The 25,275-nt window shown below is 37.8% G+C and overlaps 1 long non-coding RNA gene across 2 annotated transcripts in view; it reads right to left on the bottom strand.

Moving 5' to 3' along the window:
- The window catches only part of LOC113745713 (uncharacterized), a 55,453-nt gene extending 31,167 nt beyond the window's left edge, over positions 1–24,286 (bottom strand). The window contains exons 1-2 of one of the 2 annotated variants that reach the window (XR_003462337.1): positions 24,225–24,286; positions 23,898–24,038 (exon numbers count right to left, since the gene is read on the bottom strand). This is a non-coding gene — a long non-coding RNA (uncharacterized LOC113745713). Of the gene's footprint in view, positions 1–23,897; positions 24,156–24,224 lie in introns of those variants that run through there. The other variant, XR_003462336.1, reaches the window with a different exon arrangement.
- Between the last annotated feature and the right edge of the window lie 989 nt (positions 24,287–25,275).

Raw genomic sequence — 25,275 nt, forward strand, 5'->3', positions numbered from 1 at the left:
TATCAAAGTGTCTTATCTCACTCAAAGCATTAAACTGTTGACAAACTTAAAGTGAATACAATCTTGCACTCTGAAAAATAAAGTTTGTTGAAAGTAAAGTAAAGTTGAGGAATGTGGAAGGGCCATCATGTCAACCACATTTGAGATTGTTACACTACTTACTATTCTAAATTGATTTTGTGTAATATGAGCATAACATTTTTTTCATTGCAAAATCTAAAAAAAAACTAAAATGATGGGTGGAATTAGACTGGTAGGTATCAGTCTGACCTCTGTCATAACAAAGAAAAACACTGAAATTGCCAAGTAGCTACTTCTGCTTACTCTCTAGATTATTTTGACTGAACGTTGACTGAAGTTGCTTCTTTGGGTAGTTAATGCACACAAACCAAACTATGAGACCACAGTTTGCACTAAATCATTTGAACAAAGCTAAGGAAGAATCAAGCCAAAGTAACTGAGGTTTTGATTGAAACTACACTATCACATCTAAGTTTGGCATATGCTGTATGATTTAAAGCTGACCCGATTTGAGCTGCACAACTCATTTTAGACTGCATTTTAGCTTTACCAGGCATTGTTTGCTATGCAGTGCACTGGGAAGAGTGCACAGTGTGTGCCCAGTGTTAGAAATTCCATCTTTGTTTGTTGTTGGCTTGCTGTCTTCAGCTGCTGTCTGTACACTGTAAACCAACCTGCACTGTACAAATTCAGACTGTATCACCACCAATCATGTGCAGATCTACAGTAACTAGCCACTATAATGCACTGCTTCATTTAATCCTTGTGTATTTATTCTATCTGAAGCCTGACATAACCTGCAAACTCACACAATTTTACATGTGAAGCAATTTTACAATCAAAAATTTCCAGAGTCACCAGCTGCTAACTACAAAGTAACTACTGGTAAACTGAGGATTTATTTTAGGGCTGTGCAACTAAAGAGAGCCCATCTGGTGTCACAATCCAAGGTTTGAGCAGAATACAAATCAGGTGAAATTGGTGAAAGCATCCATGTAGCTCCATTGGTCAGATTTTGTCACATTTCCTATTTGTTGTTTCTGTAGAAGATCTGCCACACTGAGAAAAAATAATTTCTGGTGAGGATATTATTCTGTAGGAGAATAAACCCAAAAAGCCAACATGTGTTGCTGAAATGAAAGAAGCATTTGGTCTGATCATGTGTTTCTGGAGGAAAGACAGATAAGCCTTAAAGAGAGATACTCACAGCATGCTCAGCCATGCATCTTAACACTCGAAGACACACGTACTGTATATAAATGAATACAAGGAGAAATCCGCCCGTATTTTCTTTCCCCTCCATTTTTTCAACTGCACAGATACATACAACTGTATTAAAATGATGTCCTACCATGGTGTTCTCCTCTCTATCTTGGAGATGGGTTTCATTTTTATCTCTATTCCAGTGATTTATAGGGCCAAGAGGCTGCTATTAGTTAGCTTAAAAAATGGCTGTGCACTGAGAAATACCAGCCTTGATTGGACCAGACATGTTCCTCCTCCTTACTTCCTGCAGCCAAGAAAACCCAAACACATACAGCAATCCACACATTACATGCACACACATACTCTTTCTACTATGTCTGCTGCAGTTACTGTAATACAGCACAATATAATACAATATATTAGTCAGTGAAAATTCATCTCCATTTTGATAATGTAAAAATCATTCTAGTTGCTTTTAAAGTAAAAATGCCAAATATTTGACAGGACTGTTTCTTAAATTTGTGCAAAGCAGTTGTCTTACGCCAACAAAACTGCAGACTCACTAGTTACCTTGCCACCTAAGTGAGGCAGTGGAGGCACTCATGAGTGGAGCAACGTCAAGTGTACAACCTCATCTGACTGACTACTATTTAGGACAGTTTCAGTAGGTCATAACAATGCACAGATGTCACAGATAAAAAAACATTTATTTGTAGGGATATGCAGATATGCTGCCAATGGTGTGGTAAGAGCAACTATCTTATCCTTGTTAGTCTTTGTTTTCCTATGTGGTGTCACACAGTTGAACTAAGTACTTTAATGTGCAGATGAACTGATATTATCATTAGGTCCACTAGTATACCCACATTTTGGATTTTCATTTATTTTTGACAATGGCGTCTGCCATTCTGTACATCAACACTGTCCACACACGTTACCAAAAGCCCGCTTCCGTCTTCTTCTGCTTTGCAGGAGACGCATAGCCTGTAACGTGAGCATGTTGTGTCACACTAAAAATAATCTTTAGAGCTTTAAATTCAATTTACTGAGGCAGAGGAAATTCCTCAACCATTTTTTGTAATCGAGTTACTCGAGGTACTCGAGGAATCGTTGCAGCCCTACTTTACTCTTCTGTGATATGTCAAACCTGTTGCCTTGTCTAATGTATTAGGATAGGGTTACATTTATAATAGCTGTGACATCCATAACAAGGACAATAATGTGAGGAAACAAATGCAGAGACTGAAATTTAAAGGCCATGTAATGAACAATGAGAGGGGGAGATGGAGATGATTGAGATGAAAGGAAAAGAGGGGAGAAATTGAGCTGTGAAAATGAAAAATAAATCAAATACGAGAGAAGAGGTGGTGATAAGGGAAAGAAAGGAAGAGCTTTATAAAGAGATACTAAAAAGGAAAAGGTGGAGCGAGGGTAAAAAAGGAGGGACTGAATAGAGAGGATAAAATGGAATGAGATAACACTGAAAGGAGATGCCAAAGGAGTGAAAGAGGGCAAGAGGTAGGAAAGGACAGGTAGCAAACAGATAAGGAAACAGAGAGAATGACTTGGAGTGACTATAAAAAACAAAGACATGCAGAAAAATACCCACACGAGATTACAATAGGTGCTAAACCAATCCATTTTAAGCTGACATATGGTATGAGACAGGGACACACAGAGTCAAACACTACAAACAGACAGAAACAGATTCGACACAAAGACTTGACTGGAAGTCCCGAGGCGGTCTCACCTCATGAGAAAAATCCAGGTTCATTCAACTACAAAGCTTTGATTTTAGACATCAGGAAACATGAATCTGTACTGTGATGCTGAGTATGATCTAAGAAAACCCAGAGTGTAACTTCTGTCATCCAAATTTTATATGTACTTAACCAAAGTAAAAAGACATATACCAAAAAAATCTTTCTGCAGCCAGAAAGGGCAGAAATAATCCACTCAACCTGGTCACAGACTTAAGGAAATTCTCTAAAAGCTTAAAAAGGCAGAACTGAAGAACAAAAAATATAAAAACAGGCTAACATATAAGACAAATAATTGGGCAGATCAGTCGTCTCAAAGAGTTGAAAACCAGCCCACCATCAAGAATATCGCTGTGCGACGGTTGTCCAGAATCAGCACTCTGGACAGCGGTCATAACGCTACACACACTCTTGTTCTCTGAAGGTTACCAGAAGTCAGATTTAAGATATAGTCACTTCTTGTGTGTGCAGAGAAGATTTTCCACCAAACCCAACAACAGAAATGTATTTGACCATTTAGGAAAATCCTATAATGTGTCAAGTTAAGGAAAACGGATGGTCTCCTGTTGCTGCTTCACTTTGTGATTTAGGCTGAAAAGGTGATATATTTTTACATGAGTCTCTTGCCGAGTACAGCTTAAAATACGATCACTTCAACTAAGCAGTCTTTGTTGTTCGGCAGACATGATTTATTTCCTCTTGCCTGAAGACCTCTTCCCAATGCCAAAATCAAAACTCTCTCCAAGACTTTCTTACAAAGAGAATTTTACCCCTAAACCTGGCAGCACTAATACAATTTTGCTCCCATTAAACCATAAAGGACTAAGGGCTAAAAGCTCTAATCTGACCTTGTGACTGCCTGCTTTTCCACTCCATTGCCCTGCCTGTCTGTCTGTCACTTGAGCCCTCTGCACATTCCCCTGTATTCTCACAAATTACAGTATATTGGTGTGTCTGTCTGCCCTCCTTATCTCACTATCTGTTTGTTCTGTCAGTCTGTCTGGCTCTCTCTATCAGCATTAGGACTATAAGCTGTAAAAAGGTGCAGTCCGCCTAATAAAGGGGCTCTATTAAATTAAATTAAATACAGCCTCAAGGAGGAAAAAGCCTAAATCTTCATCGTCTGTCACCGCAAACCAAGGTCGCCTGAGTGTGTGCGTCCATGCATGCACATTCTTGTCAGTCACTTTTCAAGGTCACAACTAGCCTTTAATACAGTAGAGTGGAAGAGAATGTGAGTTAGAAAAAAAATTGAGTGAAAGTAGGAGTAAGGAGAGGAGAAGAACAGAAAAAAAAGGCAGAAAGAGAAAAAAAAAACTGCTGCAGGCATGAAGAAAACGACTATCACTCCCAAATACTCTATAGACTGAGATTCCATTTGAGAAAAATGCATTGAGTATTTGAAAATCACAAATTCGGATCCATCTTTGAAAACATAGTCATTGGCAGGAACCAAAGTGTACTTTACTTTTATGACAGCAAAAAATTTGGTCAGCATAGTGTCATTTACATGTGGTACAGCAATTTCTTCGACTGTGGAGCATTAAATGAGCATAGCACTTCTCAAGCAACTACCTTTGTACAGCATAACCTGTGTTGAATAATAATATTTTTTAGTGTAACATTTGTGCATGATGATTTTTTTTACACATTTGTATACGTCTATGAATTCTTGCCTTTTGTTGCACTGTAAAACAGTTTGTAAAGGGGAACCAAACAAAACATCCCTCATGGAATACCGCCAGGACTGAGTTTGACTCTTTTGAGTTTTGGAGAAACTCTCAGTTACTATTTTTAGTTTTTAGATATTTTTTAGATAAAAGAGATAAAATCTATTCAAGTACTGTCTCATGTGTATGAGACTAAGCAACTAGAAAGGTGAAATTAGAGCTTTTCTTTAACACTGACAGGCAGTGTCAAGCTTGTGTGTGTGTAAGGTTAAAATGCAGAATGTTTCACAAGCTGAGGTCTTGAAAGTTCATACACAATGTCAGCACAAAGGATGCGTGAGTGAAAAAAAATGTGTGTGTGTGTGTGTGTGTGTGTGTGTGTGTGTGTGTAGCAATGTTAGCACGCCCTTGGTGCCCTCTCCCCAATCAATCTAAGAAGGAAGTGTTAGGTTAGTCCCGCCCCTCTGCCAGGGCTAAACCAATTAATATTAATCAAGCATTGATTAAGGCTTTAACACTGGCCAGCCATTATTCAGAACACCACCCTTCCCTCCATTCATCCTTATTCCTTGATCCTGTGCTCTTTCCATCCACCTTTTCACTTTCTGTCCCTTTGTCCTGCTCTCCTTCTCCTTGAATACCCAGACTGTTATCCTGCATACACTTGTGTTTCTTTTTCTTTTCTCACTATCCATACTCTCTCTCCTTCTTCACTTTTTTCTTTGTACAGCAACTCACTCCTTATTTCCTTAATCCTCTTTCCCATCGACTGGTAAATAAAAACCCATGTATCCTTCCCTCCTGTTTTATTCTCCTCTACTTTCCTTCCACTACATTTTCATTATTCCTTGTATTCAACTATCCATCCATCCAGCTCCAAGAGGGGGAGAGGATAAAAGGAAAAGAGAGTGAGAGAAGGAGATGGAAGAATACTGAATAAGGGGAGGGGAGTAAAGAGAAATGGAGAGCAGGACATGGGCTACTCAATAAAACACAATAGGCCATTGTTCTGACATGACATTACTCACCTGTGCAGAGAACAGAGAGAAGAGGGAGTTTGGGGGTAAAAGAGAAAGAAGAAGAAGAGAAGATAAAGAGAAAGATAGAAAGGAAAGACAAAGGCAGCACAGAGGGGGAAAAAAGAAAGAGTGGTGAAGGGAAGGCGATGGCCATCTGCCACAGCAACATCAGGACAGAAAACTTTTCTTTTTGGCCACCTGCTCTTGGGTTACTTCATCCTAAAATGAACCCTGTCTACTACAATACAAATACAAATTTTCTTTGTTAAATTACACTGACATGAGGAAGAGTCATGTTGGATTGCGAGGCCGAGAACACTCGGTAAGGTTGTGCTTTTCAGCACATCTCATTTTTCAAGTCAATTTATTTATTTTTTTATATCTAAATAAGGCCACTGTCACGGAGCATTTATATTTTCGCTTTTTTAAATTCTATCTTTTTTTTTTTTAAATCCGGTTTTGACAAAAAAACAAAAAAACAATGCAACTAAAATTCTATTAAAAGAGAAACTTCACACAATCTTATAATTTGTTGATAATTCCCATAAATTCTCATTAACTTCTATAATTACCATGGAAATTTTCCGATTTGGAATATTTCCAAAATTCCCCAGCCCCCCAGAAATGTGTTGTTAGACTGCTAAGCTTGTCTTCCTTTCAACACTGCATCAACTTTGTCAAACTGTAATCCAACTATTTTCTATTTCCCCAGGGACATTTTTAATGGATAAGATTAAAAATGCCAGCTCTAGAAAAAAGTGTTGTTTTTTTTATTCTGTTAGTGATGGTGGTGGTAGTAGTAGTTGTGGTTTTTATACATTTGTAAATGAAAAATCTATCTCCCAGTCCTCTGTGAAGTCAAAAAACGAAATCATTCCAAACAGAAGGAGGCAGGCAATCGAGTGGCTTTTCTCTGCAAAGAATGGCCCACTGGAAGGCGGATCTGGTTGATATATCACTGACAGATCATTATTCGTTTGAAACTCAACAGATTTGATTTGCTAGAAACAGGTGCAATTCAAGTACCCATTTATCAACACAAAAAGACTGAAAAGAAAAAAAATGAAAGAACAGGAATATTGGCCGTTCCAAGTTTTCCAGAGTACTGCCAAACACTGTAAAACCACTTATCATCTTGCTAAAAAGAAAATAATTTAACATAGCCTTATCCTCAGAAGCAATTTAAAAAAAAACATTTATATTCACAGACACTGCAGGTACTCTTCCACAGAATTTGCCACGCTGAACTGCCACGTTTCTACATTAGCCTAAAATGGACAAACCAAACATTGTCCTCAAATAAGGGCTTTCATGTTTTTTTGCACATTTTATGACCATTTAATTAATTCTTATAAAGGGAACGCAAGTCAGGGGAGGGGTAGCAATCTGCAACAAACCCTAGATACATCTTAATCCTGAACATTGATCCTTTGAAACTGTAGTAATTACCTCCAGTTAGTTACATAAACTCATGTTGGCGAAGATATTGTTATAAAACTTTTTTGTGTGTGATCAATAGATATCATCTTATTTTTAATTTAAGTTAAGGTAGTGTAAAAGTAGGAAGTACAAGACTTGATTTCATGGAACTTTTCTAAAAGCTGAAAAATTAAGATTTAAAAATAATAATGTAGCTGGATATTTTTACAGAATTTGTGTTTGAGTGCAGAGGTTTTGTAAAGTTGTTTGGATAGTTTTGCTTTTGTTAAAGGTTTAAGTTATGACTGTTCAGCACTGAACATAACATTCATATTTTATTGAACAAATAATTACAATTCTGTGACCACATTATGATATGTTTATGGAAATATAACATTTGAGCGTAAGTCCAACACTTATTACACTTAGATTTCCATAACAGTGTTAGTTATACTATACTATATGAAATAAACCATGCATGAACTTGAGTAAATATTTATATACGATGCTAATTGCTAATTTTCTCAATCTAGTCCAAGTTTCATGGTCTCACATCTGAGTCATGACCATTGTTGTATTGGTCTTTTCACGATTTTACATAAACCTAAAACTATTGTTTATATAACTTCAACGCATATCAGAAAATAGCAGACAGATGATATTCTTGCAGTAGACACTTTCCTACACCTAGGCAGGTGAGCAGAGGTCACAGAATTATTCCATAGACCTAGACAAATGTGGTGCAGAATACACAATTAGATAGGAACACAGCCCACAGGAATGAAATAGCATTCACTATATCCCAGGCACATTGTTAAGACAGGTTTTATGAACAGCTCCAAAGGAGCTTTTCCCAACTAGTCGCTCAGGTCCCATTTACATGTGATATTAAAATGTCATCTACACCCAAAAATCTTATTCTGATATGGTACAAATTACAAATTACATATGAAACAGGAGCACAAATGTGTAAATGTAAATCACACAGTATGTTCTAGTTTATCTAGTTCATGGGATGAAGAAAGCACTTACTTAGATATAGCTGTTGATGAAAAGCATGAATGAACAAACCTACAGGCCTGTGTAATATTGGTTGCTTGTACCGAATGGAGAAAAAAGAACTGCGTGCCACAGGCCTATGGCATGCACTTCTCTTCTCACAAGATGCCTGGGTCATGTTAGCCACGTTTTCATAAACGTCTGCATTCAAAACTTTGACTTTTTGTACCCAATTTTTCACTTCACAGGAAAAATGGTAACAACCATTGCAACTGTGTTCACTTAACAGGAAAAATGGTAACAACCATTGCAACTGTGTTCACTTAACTTTGGCTCCTAGAATCAAATATTTTAAAAACCATCAACTGATTTGGATTTTACAGGAAGTTTTCAAGGGTCCCACTGACTATAAATTACATCAGGTTAAGACAGACCTTGGTTGATGTTTGATTCGGTTGTAAAAATAAATCTGACTAGAGATTGCTAACTAGAGCTTGCTCTGAAATAGAGGCATGCCAATATTGTACAGTATGGAGTATTAATTTAATTATGGTAAAACATACTGTAGGCCAGTCAAGTCTACATCCTTTACAAAGAAGCTGCTTTACAAAATGCCGTCTTCGACTGTTTGACTCGTGTAGAGAGACTTTGCAGCTGTAGGCTTGTGATCTTACCCTTACCCCTTAATGATTTCTTGTTATCATCACTTACTTAATGAGTCTTCTTTCCACTGTTTAGTTTTCCTCGCTCTTCAGTGATAGCTCTGCCGGAAAATAAAAGTTTAACTTAAGTCCCGACTGAAACAGGATCGGGACCTAAAGTGATGAGTGGAGCTGGACTGGCAATACAAAATCACCACCAGCATGGAGAGAATGCAGATAATGATGGACAGTATGTATCTGCTGTAAGACATCTTAACTGACAATCCAATGTCAGCAATGATCCCTCAACTCAACACAGCAAGACAACATATTTCCTATAATCTGGGACTTTTATAATCCTATGAATACATCAGACCAAAGCACTGCCAGCAAAGGATGCCTTCATTAAAGGAACAATGTTTTCCCTCTCTCTCACCCATTTGATAATGTCAGTATTCTTAACCTGTGAAATAAAAGAATTTCCATTTCTTTGACAGGGAACCCAAAACAGAGACAATCTTTTCATTTGTTGGGGGACGGAAGGTGTTGGGTCCAGAAATTATTTCTTTGTTCACTCATCTGTGCCACAAAAAACTTTTAGATGTCCCTGCTTTGATCTGGTGATTTAAGAAAGCATTCTGAGAAGGAACCCGACAAGGAAAGAAAGAGATGTGCTTCTGTGCATCGAAAACACCGGCAAGCCACAATCATTCAGGTGGAGAAAGAGAGTGAGAGAGATGGAAAAGGCAACAAGAGAGACACTTTTTTTTTCTCCAAATCAGCCCACTTCCACCTTTTGTCATTCATTTTTTCTTCATTTTCAAACACTTTTCGTGTCTTGCGCGCGTTTCCCCTCTTCTGCTGCAAAACAACATCAAGCGATTTATAAGCATGGCTGCCTCCTAAAATGGAACCCAACATCCCTGCAGCCTCTCCAAAAGGAGGAGCCTCAAATTTAACCACGCAGACACACACACACATAAAAAAACACCATCAAACTGTTCTGTATTAAAGCCTGCACACGTCCACTTCGTTTATCCACTGCATGTACATACCCTAAGAGGAATATTTCACACAAACTGCTTTTCTTTCATTTATAAACTTTTTTTTGGAAATTCCCAGAGTTTTGCTTTATTCTCCAAATAAACACAGCGAGGAGATTCTTTAACCTCACCTAACACTTTTCATGTCAGAATGATTTTATACCGTGAATTGATGTGGCCTAACTACAACTTAATTAGTTAAAGAAAAGAGCAGGTCAGTCTCGGCAGCTATAATAGAGCTGTAAAACAACTTTATCGCTTATTCAATAGCAAAACTTAAGTTGGAAAATCAAATTTAAAATGGTGAGAGATCAGAGTGATTGAGGGTAAACAGAAAAAGAGAGCAACATTAAATCATGATTGAAAAATATGATCCTGAAAAAAAAAATGAAATGAAAGAAAGAATGTGCACAAAATGAAGAGAAGTAGGAAGCAGAGAGCAGCGCCTCAAATAAATTCGGAGGTAAATCAGTTCCAGTGGTTGCTTCCTGAAAAGTAGTTTGGCTGCCTGGAGACGGATGGTATCCCAAGACCAACCCCAGCACCACTGCAATTACTGGGCCATAATTTTACTGTCATTGAGTGTTTCTGGGTCTTGCAGTTTTGGAAGAAGAGAGGAGAGGCAGATGGACAGACACAGAAACAGCCTAGATATATGGCAGGCCTAAATATGAAAATAAAAGTATAGAGATAAGAGATATAAGAGGTTGCAGGGCATCTAAATACTATTTAGCTGTATTCTGACTGTATCCTGATGGAAATTAGTCAGCAGTATGTGTAGTTAACATGTACATTTGCCACTTTTACCAATAGGGTTGATTATTACACAGACACAGAAGCCAACACAATCAATATCCTTTTTTTCCTGAAACATAAAAGCAGTTTTTGGTTGAGAATTAAATAATTAAAAATACATTAAAAGTGCACCTTAATGTTGAAAATTAAACATTCACACTCCATAAAAGCCTGAGGCTGTCCAATGTTAAACCGCACTCAGTAGAAATGTGATTTGGAGAGTGGTGGCATTGAGCAAACCAAATCTGTGTGTTTCTAGAAAATGTTACAACAACTAGGAAACATAATTTATGCTATGGTGACGTGTTTTGCTTGCAGATATGGTATGCCATATTTTAGGGGAGTCTGAGAAAGTGAGAAGCACTGGCATTTATATCACTTTATACAATTGGATTAAACCCACCAGAAAACAAACACCATAAACCTGTTGTAATTTCTCATTCAGAGAGACAGAGACAGATATGAGTAATCATCTTAAACCTAAAGCAAACTCTTGGTCATAAAGAAAACCTTTAAAGTAGAGGGACAAAACAAACTAATAAAAAACACACATGCTGTTAAGGGGGGAAATAAAATCGATCCTTGAAGCCGTTTACTCCTGTTTTGTTTAGAATTAAATGCTTGCTGGTAATATTGTTGTTTGAAAAGTGATACTGTCTGCATGAAGCCTGGAAGAGACAAAAGCAGAATGCAGATCTAATGCATTTTTAAAGAAATATTTTAAACAGAACAAAATAAATAACAAGAGAGTAAGATTAAAATAAAGAATGACAAACAGAGTGAAATGAATGGATCAGCAAAAAGAGAGTAACTGAGACAGAAAAGAGCAAGAAAGGTAGAAAGAATGAAGCGGAAAAAGACAGGAACAGGTCATGTGGAGCTTAACAACATCCAATATGATTTTGGAGTTGCTGGCAAAAACAATTCTGATCCCTCACTGGGTTTACAGAGAATGCACAACATTGAGTTCATTAGTACAGAAGGGTCCAAGGCCATCAGTAAAAACCAGACACAGTGGTGATCCAAATGGTTGATTGGCTAGTGGAGAGATCATTTCCATCAAACTGGACAATACCTCTCCACCAGACAGTCCAAATGTAGGCCCACACAACTGGGTTGAGTTACTACATTATTTTTTCCAGAAGTGATGTCTTTGTGAGAGAGGCCACACAGCAAATATCTTCCTAAAGTCATCGGACAAACAAAGAAACAAACAAGATATTAACAAGTATAGGGCTGATGTAATGTCTTACACAGCAAAGAGAGAGATGGAGAGACAGAAACTGTGACCCAATAAGAGAAGAAGAAAAACTGAGCCAAAACTTGAGAGAGGCAGGATAGGCCAGCACACAAAGCATCGCTTGTCTCTGTCAAGGCAACACGCTGGACGACTGTGGGGCTCCCATGGGATTCAGCCTGGCTGTGAATGTAAATAAGTCTTACAGTATCGAGGCACGGAGCAGACCTGAAGGGAGGATGAGAGGGGGGAAAAAAACGAGTGTAGAGAAACGTCAAGCATGGAGAAGAAAAAGTAATTTTCACTGTGAATGGTCATGTAGGGATGGCGCACGCACACAAGCACACACACACACGCACAGATAGATGGCTGATGCTGAGATGTAATTTGTATCAGCTATTTGTAGGACCACCAGAGATATACAGGTACAAACACGCATGGATGCACCTGCAGCACAAATCCACAAACACATACAGCCGCAGCACGTACACTATGTAAAATGTCACCAACTCTCATGGGGAAATTTGCATGCACCAACATTCAGACAATGAAGCATACACAGATATGCACCAGCGCTGTCAAAATTTGCCACAATAATGTTTGATGATTTCTTTTAACACACTGTCTAACTCAGGGGCATCCAAACTACGGCCCGTGGGCCAATTGCGGCCCGCAATAAATTTTTTAAATAGAATAGAATATAGCCCACACTTCAACTTTTGCCTGAGTGTATTGCACTTTTTAATTTTAACACCAGGGGGCTACTATTCGAGTACTACTGTTGATCAAGGCAGTTGCTCCACCAAAAACGACAAAAGTAGACAAAGAAGAAATTTACCCCAAGATACTAAACATGGCAGAACCAAAGAAGCGAAAGGTAGAAAGTGAGTGCAGACACGTTGGGAGAGTGAATATTTCTTCAAAGAATTCAAGGGGAAGTGTGTCTGTTTGATCTGCACTAAAACTGTGGCAGTTATGAACTGAGTGCAATGCCGTTCACAATTTAGGTGAGTAAAAGATATATTCCACAGTACCCGTGTGTTAATAAGCATTTATGTGCAGGTACACATGCGACAAATATCAATAATGCACATCAATTCTGTCACTAGCCTGTTTTTACAGTACACACCGCTGTGCTCAGTGCACACACTGCACACGCAAAGTCATCTGATGCAGATTTGCTCCTTGATCAAGTACACTTCTGTTATTAAGTCCTGCTCAGTCTGTTAATGTTAATAACCGTCCTAAGCCTAAAAACGTAAATAACAAGCTTGAAATGTACCCGTCCCATTTTCCCCTTTATTGTTTTTCTCTGTACTGTAAATCTTATGTCTAAGAAGAAATCTGAGGCTGCTGTTCTGAGAATAAGCTACAAAAGCTCTTTATGCATAAATCAATAAAGATCCATTTATGGAAAGCTGTGATGAATGCAGTGTTGTCTTCAATTATATTCAACAATATAACATATTTCACTACTTTTAATTGATTTTTCTAACTTTAATACACTAAAGTTAAGGCTATATACCTAATTTCTAGTAAGTGGCCCACCCCCTCCTATATGTTTATGTATGTGGCCCTCATTGAAAAAAGTTTGGACACCCCTGGTCTAACTATTTCAATATCTATTTTTGCACGTCTATGAGAGGACAATCAATACAACAAGACGTAATTAAAATTGACACCTACGTGCTTTGCTAAGAGAATTGTCTCATTTTCAGTTGCCAGTGCATCTGTGTTACTTTAGGTCAACCCATTTCATTTTGTTATATTCTTCACAGCCACTAATTATCTGCTATACATTTAAACGCACACTAGTACTGCTCAGGTACTCATCACTTTCTTCTTTCAGCGACTTTCTCACTAATCCTACAGATGTTTACATGCGATTCAGTTCTGCTAGCTTCAGTACATAGCTTAGCAGTTAAGGGTTCTCTCACTCCCCTGCTTTCTCTTGCACATTGTGTCAAATGTTTAACTATTCCTCTGCCAGTGTAACACATGTAGTGTTGGCTCAAAGTGTAAGGTTGGCTCAACACAAAAACCTTAATCTGCAGTAATGTTAGTTATCCAGCCTCCAGTAGCTGATGTAACTAATGTTATGACTTGGCACAATTGGATTTTTGCCAAACGAGGCATTTTAGAGATTGCTCGGTTGTAAATCATTTGCTCTGTGGCCAAACTAGTTTGTGAACTCTCTGCCATCATTACCACAGAGCAGTTATTATTTGCTTGTTACAACTTCAATGAAGTGACATTGTGTGATTCCTGCCAATCATGCAGTGCGTTGGTCCACGCCAAACAGAAAGCAGTTGGTGGTACTTCTATTCATAAGTAAACAGTGAATAAGTGGACCCTGATCTTTTTTCTGTCTACTATTTGATTGTATATTCAAATGTGGAATAGTGGCTGACAGTGCCAACATGCACACAATGGGGAAATCAAGCAAAGACACATGTATGCAAACACTCAACAGTAAGGGGTTCGCAGTGGTATGCCCCACAAAACACAGTGACCTGCGGGAGAGAAGTTGAGCCGGATCCAACTTTTGGAGAAACACAGTCCAACATCACACTTCGCCCACCTATCAGACACTCAGATTGGACAAACCCCTACACAGTCAGCCTGAAATGTCCCTGAAACTGAAGGTGGTGGAGGTGGATTCATGGAATAATGTATGATACTCTACCAGCTTTCTTTATTTCATGTACCCAGCTTCTAGATATGTGTCTGGCTTCCAATTTGCTGCTAAATGGTGACATAAAGAAGTTTAATTTAATTTGTGTCAGATGAGCGTCGGCTTCGATAAAGGTGGTTAACTAGCTAAATAAAAAGTTAGTTCTTAAATGTTTAACAGCAGTTACATTAAACACAAATAGCACACCCCCAGCAGCCCATCCCACCCCGCTGCACAACCCTGCAGAGATTCACCACAGCGCCTGATCCTGTCTGAATGCAGCCGAAGGTGTGTATCAATGTAGCCATGCATCACCAAGGCTGGGGGGGGAGTTAAGGAGAAAAGAGACAAGGAGGGTCAAGAAGATGGATGGTAAGAAACAAAAGGGGAAAGGCAGGAGTGATGAGTGGCATGATGGCCTAACAAGACAGTGTGTGATAGGTCAGCTAGATAATTCATAAACACACCAGCTTCCTCTTATTATTTTGCATTTAGCAAACAGGGTGTAAGAGTCCATATACTGGATTTTTGTTATTGTTCTTCTGCTCCAGTTAAACACCTATCTAAGTTCCCTCAGACAAAGTTGCAATACAACAATGTATCTACAAAAAAATACCCATTTACACATCACAATGCTCATTTTAAGACATTATTATGACACTTTAAAAAACAAAGGGTGCTTTCTAGTCATAAACCCTTCAACAATGTACATCAAAGTCAGAAAAAAATGGAAATTTGACTCTTTTTTTTTACTCTTTTTTTCCCCCCCAGGAGAGGAGAGGGGAATTTCTGTGTCAAAATGTTACATGGCTCTTTGACAGCAACAGAGCAAAAAAGATAAAGACTTCAGACAAGAAATTGAGAGTATCAGTCACTCTTTATCTCTGAATAGTGACAATTCAGGCAGCACTGATCTTCTTTCTCTCTATGCCTCTCAGACGCTTCACAGGGAGCTAATATTAAGCATGTGATGTAAAATGCATCCACAAACACCATTCCACACATTGATTCAGACTCAGAAATCGGCATGTGGGCGAACTCCACTTTTTTTTTTCCCCCCCACACACAGGTCAGGTATTTTTTATATATATAGATAAGAGAATAAATATATATATATAAGATAGTATATAATATATATATATATATATACATATACATATACATATACATATACATATACACACACACACACTGACTTTCTGAAGCTTCTTTTTCACATTTTTTTTTAACCCTTAAGTGTACTTTTATTTAAGGGGCACTTCATCATCATCGTATCAAATTGTATTGCTTCTAAACTTTAAATGTAACATTTCAAAAATGTTTTTGTTATTGTTTATAGATGTCAGAGTATCATCTCACACTATACTAACTTCTGGCACCTACCAAACATAAAATAGTCAGTACAATAATCACCAACTCTGATCACTTGCGTGTAGTCACGGCAATATGGTTGTGTGAACAACTAGCTGAGGTGATCCTTGTCTCCACTTACAATTCACTTTCTCCCTTGTCTCTTATTCTTCTTTATTTTCTATGTTTTTTTCTTCATGTTTTTAGATATATTGTTGAGTGTCGCAGGCGATGTATTTTGACATCTGTTTTGGCTTTTGACAGCTTAAACTGTCTCCTATCTGAGCATATAGAGCATATTTGTTGAATGAGCACTGGATGAACATGTTTTCTTTGTTCTTTCATGTATTTTATAAAAAAACAAAAAAAATTTAAAACAGAACAATATTTTAGACAAATTTGCTTCAGGTGATGTAATAGAAAAACTTTTTTCTTTTTTCTTTCCTAAGAAGAGGCGATCAACCTGTGAGACAAAAGCATGAGATCACCTGATTCCCACAAATAGAGTACCTTATAGACTGCCTTCCCCCTGAGCCCCTTGTATTTACTCTACATACCAGTACAAGCACATAACAGTACCACCTCATATATCAAATGATTTTACAAAACATCAGATTTGTCCATCATATAACTCTACAACAGCCACACACTGTCAATCAAAACTGAACACACCAGGAAACAAGAAATGTTTCAAAATGTTATTCATGCTATTTCTCTAAGGAGTATTTTGTAACATAACCAAGCAACCAATAAGCCTACCACATTCGAGCATTACGACAGTTGGATGTTAAAGTCCTACGAGCTGCCAAGGAAGAAAAAAAAAAAACTTTGTGGAAATTAAACATGTGGACTACATTCCAGCCACACAGCATCATGCTGCCCAGCCCGAGTCCTTAAATTCTGGTTCCTTAACAAACCGGCAGCACAGAGAGCATTGCCAAACTCAGATATATTTGTCCTGGCACATGGCAGAACTCTTGGTTCTTTAATAGGTTTGATTTACTTAAGGTACTCTTTACAAGTTTAAACTATTTGACCATGAACTCCTTCATATAAAACTCTTCTTTGTTCTTTTTCTTTGTTTCCTCTATCGAACTGTTAGTTGTGTGACTAGCAGGTGTGAAAACAAATGACCCTGACCTCAATAAGGTATGCTCTGGAGAACAAGCTATTTTGAAATATACGCAAACAAACAGCTGGCATTGTGCATTGAAACACATGCTTGGAAAGAAGTTTTGTACATGACATAAAAAAACAAGGATGCAAGTGAATGAAATGTATTCATAAAAAACAACGGTTGATGTCAAGTATGTTTCTGACAGACGTGTCACTACTGTATGTGTGGCAGCAGCATTGAGACTTTTTTAATTCATATAAAAGGTTCTGGTGATAAGTTCAAGATATGTGCAGAATGCTAATGAGGCTTTAAGTCAGCATCTGTCGTTCTCACTCTCTTTGTAATTCTTTCCATTTCTCTTTTTCAATAGTTCTGCATCTGTCTTTTTTCCTTTTTGCTTTTTTTTTTTCTGTGCCTCATTTGATGGCTCTCTGAATCTCCAGTTGTCATTAAATTGAGAAGACGTGAATGGATGAGGAGCCATTTAGGGCTCTGAGTCTGACTGAACATATCATACATCACACACCTACACACACCCATGCACTTGCACGCATACGCACACACATACAGACATATCAATTTGCTCAGGCACATATACAGTATACACATAGCTCATTAGTATAGTCTTATGTAAACATACACGCATGCACACAGACACACAGTCATAAATCAAGGCAGAGATTTGAGACTGCTGGACTCTTAATAGGAAAGGTGGGACAGATGGTGCAGCAGGGTGGGCTGAACAGGCAAGTACCTGAAGTTGAACTGTGTGTGTGTGTGAGAGAGAGAGAAAAAGAGAGAGAGCGCGCATTAGTTTAACAGTTGCAGGACTGAGGTTGTGGCTCACTTCACTAGTCTGCTGGTTTGAGACATATAACATTAAGACACCTTGATTGTATGGTTGGTGTATGTGTGTGTGGTATATAAATATAAGGTTGTGCAGCTCATCTTGTACTCTGACTCGTCTTCCTGATCTTGTGTGTGCGCGTATTTGGGGAGCCAGTGGATTTAACTGTAGAGAAACAGTGTCTACTTGGATTTTGGCATTTTGTATGTATACATAACATTTGCAAGCCTGATGCCATGTACTTCTCACAATGTATACAGAATGTCATGTGTGTGTGGGTGTGTGTGTCTGTGCCAGAAGTAATGAAGCCATTAGCTGTTACACCACTGACACCGAATGCAATTTAGTTGTCTAAATGCGAGCTATGTGTATCTATCTCGATCTGCTGTATGTATTCATATATGTGGAAATATATGTGTAAACATGTGAATATTGCCACCATCTATTAAAATCCCAATCTGTGAACATGCTAAGAGGCTCTTATGAGTGTGTGCGTGTGTGCAGGTGTGTGTGTAATAGTAGTAGTAGGATATCATCTATTACTCTGCAAGCTCACTAAGAGCTGTGGATCACCAAACACCTCAGGAAGGTCACACAGCGATTAATGGGCCATGAATTAAACCAGTCAGCATGCTTGTGTGTCTGAGTGTGTGGGTATTTAAGAGTAAGCCATTGTTATACACTAAGTCAATGTCCATCTCACACACATTTACAGCACATTATTGCAGATCTGTGTGTTTGTGTCTAACTTTTATAAGTCAATTAATAAATAGTGATCATATACTCTCCCAATTGTTTCTCTCTTTCCTGTAGACTTATCCTAACCTTTACTACTACATGGCTACCCCATACCCTTACCCTGAGGTTATCCCAAACCTAATATTAATCAGACAAACATGCACTAATAATAACTTCTTCTTAGGACCTTTTTTTTTTTTGGAGAGTTATCTTTGAAATGTGAAATTAAATGTGAACAATAGTCATTTTAGTTCCTATCCAAGTGTAAAAAAAGAAAAAAAATACCATAAAAGTAGCCTGTATGGCTGTGGAGGTCTAGTTAGTTTAAGTTAAATGTTTGTGAGGGTAACGTTTAAACAAAGAGAAATGTATATGGACACTTTAAGACCTCGCAACAGTAGTAATACTGCAAATTGTGTGTGTGAAAGCTTGTACACAAAGCTTCTGCATTGCAATAAATTCCCTGACTGGCCATTCATCAATTTAAACAGGATAGATAGGCAGGCAGACTCACAAGTACCTCAGTGTCTCGTGTCATTTACGGTCAGTGCTTTCATTTTTGCAGCGCAGCAAGGCTTGCAAAGGAAAAGTTTCACTTCTGATCCACTAATGACTCCTAAACAACACTGAGCTGCTTCACTGAAATGTTGCTTTAGTCGTTGCAGATTGTACTTACAGGATGTAGAAGCGTAGGTCACAGAGGAAAATCAAGCAAAATTAATGAGTTGAGAAAATTATTTCACCCCTTACGGAAACTATTCACAATCTATTGAATGATGCTGAAAATGAAAAGCTGAGAAAGCGGCTATTTTAACATCGACAAATTGCTTCTGTAATTAAATATTGAGGGAATAAAAATGTTAGACTGTGAAGTCTAGTTAGAAAGCAAACCAAACTGAACAAGATTATTCTGTTTTTTTTTTTAGGTTCGTGCTTTTGGACGGTGCCTAGATCAGTTAAAAATAGGACTACTTCAATTAATTGAAATGTTATTTCAGCACATTCAGGGCCCCACTGGCACTCTGTATCCCTTGGTGGTCACCCAGGACACTCTATAGCCATTGTGACCTCACTCTATCTTTCACAAACACACACTACATCACTACAGACACAGACACAGACACACACACACACACACAGAGCCATAAATTACACACCTTTTTAATGTAGGTACTCTTCCTTGCTCTCTCACCCACACCACACAGATGCTAAAACTTAAACTCGCACACTTACTGTACGGTATTTCCTTCTATAGCACTTTTTAGTCATCTTTCTGTGTCACTCTTTCTTACACACACGTTCTTGGCATGCATAGCAGCAGTCATTTTTCTTGTTAATGTAGCGTGTCGAATTTGCAGGGCGGCGGCGTGCAAATGAAAGGTTGCACGTCTCACTCGCTTGGCAATATGTATTTGATAAGAGCTGTAAATCAACCAGTGTAGCAGAGCAGAGCCTGCAGGGACGGACAAAACACATGTTAATGGAAAGCAGCTCTAAATTAGAGTGCAATACTGTATGTAAAAGAGAAAGAGAGAGACTGTAGTTGGGTTTGTGTTTACCTGTGCATTGAGTGCAAGAGCAAAGGGGGTCAACTGATGTAAGGGTGACATACCACAGTACATAACGGTGAAAGGTCAGGTTCACATAAGGTGAAATTGATAGTGACAGACAGAGAGAATAGGAGAGATGGAGATATGGAAGTTAATCCAGTGAGGGTGGTGGAGGACAAAATGAAAACAGCATTAGCTTGAGTCCTTTTTACACATGCCAATAAATGTGTAAATATATAAAATAAATGAAATAAATTATTTAATAATGGTGGTAACCACACCCTAAGCTTGGTGAACTGCCAAGAAAATGCAGAAAAAAGAAGAAAAAGCAGCAGCCACAACAGTTTAAAGTTTCCGGAAAACGTTAAAAACAAAAAAAAACTTAAGTTGCAACATAACAATTGACCAACAACTAATTCAAAGACATATGATATCTGTGTGTGGTTTTCCTTGTGTGTTCTGAATATACTGCTTTCCCGCCTTGCTAGACTCTTCTTTGAGGTGTGCAAAGACTGGCGTAGCATCTTGGACAACTCCGGGGGTTTTGGCTCAGAGAAATTTGTCTGGGACATGCAAAGCATGGCAAAAAAAAAAAAAAAATCCTGTGTTCTGCACAGCTAACTTTCTTCCAATGGGAGAAACAGCATTCGTTTAACAAGACTACAGTATGATCTCAAAGGAAACCTTCACTTTCTCATTGTAATATGAAAGTAAACATATGCATACAGATGTGTTTTTGTTGCACACACACTTGTCACACTTGCATGCAGATTACTATTACTTAGGTTTTGTAGTAGGAGCGGGCTAATAGTAACTGCATGTTTCATCTCACAGGGTTATATGAAGCTGGATCTGAAGTGTGCTGATGATGGGTGTCTTTCTAGGGTAATAAACAGTGCATATTTCAGTCCTGGTGGCTTTAGTCAATTCGTGTGTGTGTGCATGTATGTATGTCTGTGTGTGTGTCTCTGTTTGTGTGCCCTGCAAGCATAAAGGAAAGTGCAGAAGGTGCATTTACCTTGATGGACAAAAACACTGTCTGTGTATTTTGTCAGGGTGAAGATAAGACTGTCATTACTGTGCTAAAATAACTCAGCAATAACAGATAGTCTCATCAAAACATACGCGAGCTCGCACACACTGATACACAAAAGACAACGAAATACATGACTGTAAACAAGTATTTTTTTTCAACTTAGGGGCATCAGTTGGTATAGTTGCTGATTGCAAGAAAATATGCTGGTAGAGAAATGAACACACCTGAAAGGCTCTATCTGGAGTGAGTGTTTAGTTTGTCCGCTCTGGGTTACTGCAGAACCATTGCAGACTACATAAAAGAGGACCTACTACATCTGCAGGTATGAAAGGTTCATTCTAAGGTAACAATTTTATTTTACTAAAAATAATTCTAGTTTTTTTTTTTTTCCAGCTACAGTTGCACTTATACCATCCAATGCCAATACATCCTACACACTGGTCCTTTAAATGGTAACGTTCACAAGTATTTGAAGGTCTTCCTTATAGTCTAATTAATTCTGTAACTCCTTCTCTCTCTCTCGCTCTCTCTCTCTCTCTCAGATAGATATAAGCCTATATTGAGGGATAAAAATGTTAAGACTGTGCAGTCTTAGAAAGCAAACCAAACTTTTAGGTTTATGTTTTTGGACGGTGCCTAGATCAGTTAAAAATAGGACTACTTCAATTAATTAAAATGTTATTTCAGCACATTCAGGGCCCCCACTGGCTCTCTGTATCCCTTGGTGGTCACCCTTGGACACACTATGGCCATTGTGACCTCACTCTATCTTTCACAAACACACACAACATCACTACAGACACACACTCACACTCACACTCAGATGTATTTTAACAACATCTGAGTGGTATGTGATGGAGGAAAATGGGGTGATATTTGAAGAAATGGCCTAAGGGGCTCTTTGTGACTCTTATTACTCATAAAGAGTAATAAGAGTCTAGATTTGGACTTCTGCTCTTGTTCTCCCTCATGAGTCTGGCTTCTCTCAATAGCTGCATTCTCACTGGGGTGTAAAATACATTTCGGTGCAGTATCCCCATGGCTCTGCGGGTCACACAAGCAGTCTCATGTTTCTAAAACTGAGTCTTGGAAAGAAGTAACTGGAAACAGGTAAAGGAATAAAATTATTATTAATTGAATATGTTTTAAATACTTACGGGTTTAAACTACTGTACTATCAAACAGTTACCAGATGCCACAGGAAATATTAAAAACAGTTAAAACAGTTTAAACTGGATTAGATTTTTATATAATAATATGAAACAAAAAATAATAAATTGGCACATTTGACAGAATCAACAAAATGCTGGTATATATGCATTGAACAGAGAGGGCTCCACCAGTGAATAACAAAACTGTTTTGTTTTCTAGCTAAACAAATTTAAAAGCCCTTCATGCAATAAGATATTGCCCATCTGTCAGATAAAAGCCACTAAAGCAGCTCTATTTGCACAATATGGAGCTTAAAATATGCACCCAACTACCAGCAAAACAGGAATGGCTTTAAAATTTACTCCTACTGTAAAATTCAATACAACAACTCTGTAATAAATTCAGTTCAGTTTTTGTTTACACGTGTCAGTAAGGTGTAAAGAAGGCTGTATTTCATAACAGCTGTGTTTTAGATTGCACTGTATTAAAATTTGTTTTAATGTTTTGCTTACTGTGGACTGAAAAGGTCAAATAAGAAAAAAAAAAAAACAAGAAAGGTGATGCAGAGAAACCTCGATCACGAAATTTGATTTAAATTAATTTAGCAGCACAACAAAATTCAGCACTCAAGCATGAAAGTTTTTCTCATTTTTAAGAAGAGTGAAGGTGTCAGGAACAGAAAGATATGGGAGCTGTGGAATCATTTCAAAGTCATCAGAAGTCTGGTAGAACATAACAGACACAGCTCGACTGATTACAGTAACCCAAGTTCATCCTAAGCAGATGCTGACAACAACAGAAACTTCTGCACTGAAAACATCACCTTTAATAATGCACTTGACCCGTGCACTGATGCCGCTCTGTTAAGACTGTAAAAACCTAAAACAGAATTTGTGAAGGTCAAGGTGAAACCACATGATGTCTCCAGTTTAGACAAGAATTAATAATTATGCCTATGCAAAGAATGCTTTTCTGTAATATTATTCTGAATATGCAAAGTAACTAGAATTTAAGTTCAAGTAAAGCAAATCAAATAAACGTAGTGAAGTAAAAACTCCCATAGTTGCCTCTGAAATGTAGGAGTAGAAGTATGAAGTAGGAGGAAATGAACCTCGGAAATACTACACCAGTATATGTACAGCAATACAGTAAGTTACATTACCACTGCTGTACATCATACACACAACTTTCTTATGCATCCATAAGCATATACAGTACTCCAAAGCTAAATACTTACACTTATCGTGTATGATACAACTTTTACATTTCTTATCTTTATGCTTGGCACACAACAAATGGCCGAGGTCCTAACTAACAACAAGGATGAAGAAAACACCTTCTGCACAGGCTTATTCACTAAACACACGCTACAGACAACAAACAACTGGCTGAACAAGTAATAAATGCAGAACTTGGTCAATTTCACATTTTTTAAGCCTCTGTTCTGTCCTGCGTTGTCCATGCAGCAGCAATAACACAAGGTCCATTGTATATTATTAACCTTCATAAGTTTAAGTTGTAAGAGTTAAACGCACACACACAACCAAAGAAAGGCATTTAACCATCAGGAAAAAAATAAATAAATAGCCACCAAAGAGACAGGGCGACATCTGTCTGACTCACGTTTAGAAGTACATCATCCTCTCTGTCAGTGCAGATGAAGTCGTTCATATTCATGTCACAGTGAGTCCTCCTGCGCTTGTTGTGATTGCTTGTGGAAAGAAGTCATCCTCTCTCCATGCCATGACACGTTTTAAAAACGCACTGTAATATAATATGTATGTAATACCGTTAGCAGCACTGGAAAACAAGCAACACTTGCATTTCATTTTGGGTTTTTTTCCTTTAACTCAGCTAAATGTTGTTCACTTTCTGTATGTCCATTAAAACTTTGACACTGACTGATTTTCTAATTAACTTCACCTGCATCAGTAGATTTGACTGGCCTACCTGTACCTCCTGCCTGCTCTGTACTGCGCATGTGCAACCCTCAACAGAGACGGGAAGGAAAGCTAAAGGAGAGGTCTCACTCTTTAGCGACTTCCATCATTAGCTCCAGAATTTTATATTTATATATATATATTAGTGCTGTCAAAATTAACGCGTTAATTTTGTCGATTAATTTTGAAGAATTAATGCGTTAAAAAAAAATTACGCAATTAACGCGGTTTTGTTTACTTCCGGTGGCGGTCGCCATTTTGGATGTGGCAAAGTAGAGCTTTGTTTCCCAGATATATTAGTGTGTGTGTGAATGGATGTATAAGAGGCATTAACTTAAAGCAATAACATTTCATTTTAAAAAGTTGCCCGACGGCTCGTTGGACAAAAACAAGGTAATTTGCAGTTTGCAAAGCCGAATTTAAATTCCACAGAAGTAACACACTTTAACATATCACCTCAAAGCAAAACACCCTGCTGAAATTACCTTCACGGGACCTCACCAGTCTACACTACAGGAGTGTGCCACTGTCAGTATATTTCCTCATTCTGGCTTTTTTCTGTTTGCACTGTGCATATGTGCACCGTAAGCCAATAAATTGAATGAATTTAAATTTACTTTCTCTGTGTTTATTCTACATTAATTTGATCATTTTACATAAATAAATATTCATTATAAGCTTCGTCTACGAAAATGCATTTAATTTATTGAACATTTATTGATAGATTAATCGCGATTACAGAATTTTTTGCGATTAATTAGTTAATTTTTTTTTATCGATTGACAGCCTTATATATGTATATATATATTATATATATATTATTATATATATATATATATATTATATATATATTTATGTATTTGTGTGTTAGTATGTTATTATTGACAGTGTTATTGATGAAAGAAGGCAGTTTGATCTGATACATATGGTGACTTATGTTTATCACATCTACCGGAAGAGCATAAGTATGTATATGTCAGATATCAGTTAACTTGCTACTTTATCTAATACTGAGAAGTGAGGAATTTTCACGTTAGAAAAGAAAATATTTCATCAAAATA

Source organism: Larimichthys crocea, chromosome III, assembly GCF_000972845.2.
Source record: "Larimichthys crocea isolate SSNF chromosome III, L_crocea_2.0, whole genome shotgun sequence".
In the NCBI taxonomy this organism is placed as follows: Eukaryota; Metazoa; Chordata; class Actinopteri; family Sciaenidae; genus Larimichthys; species Larimichthys crocea.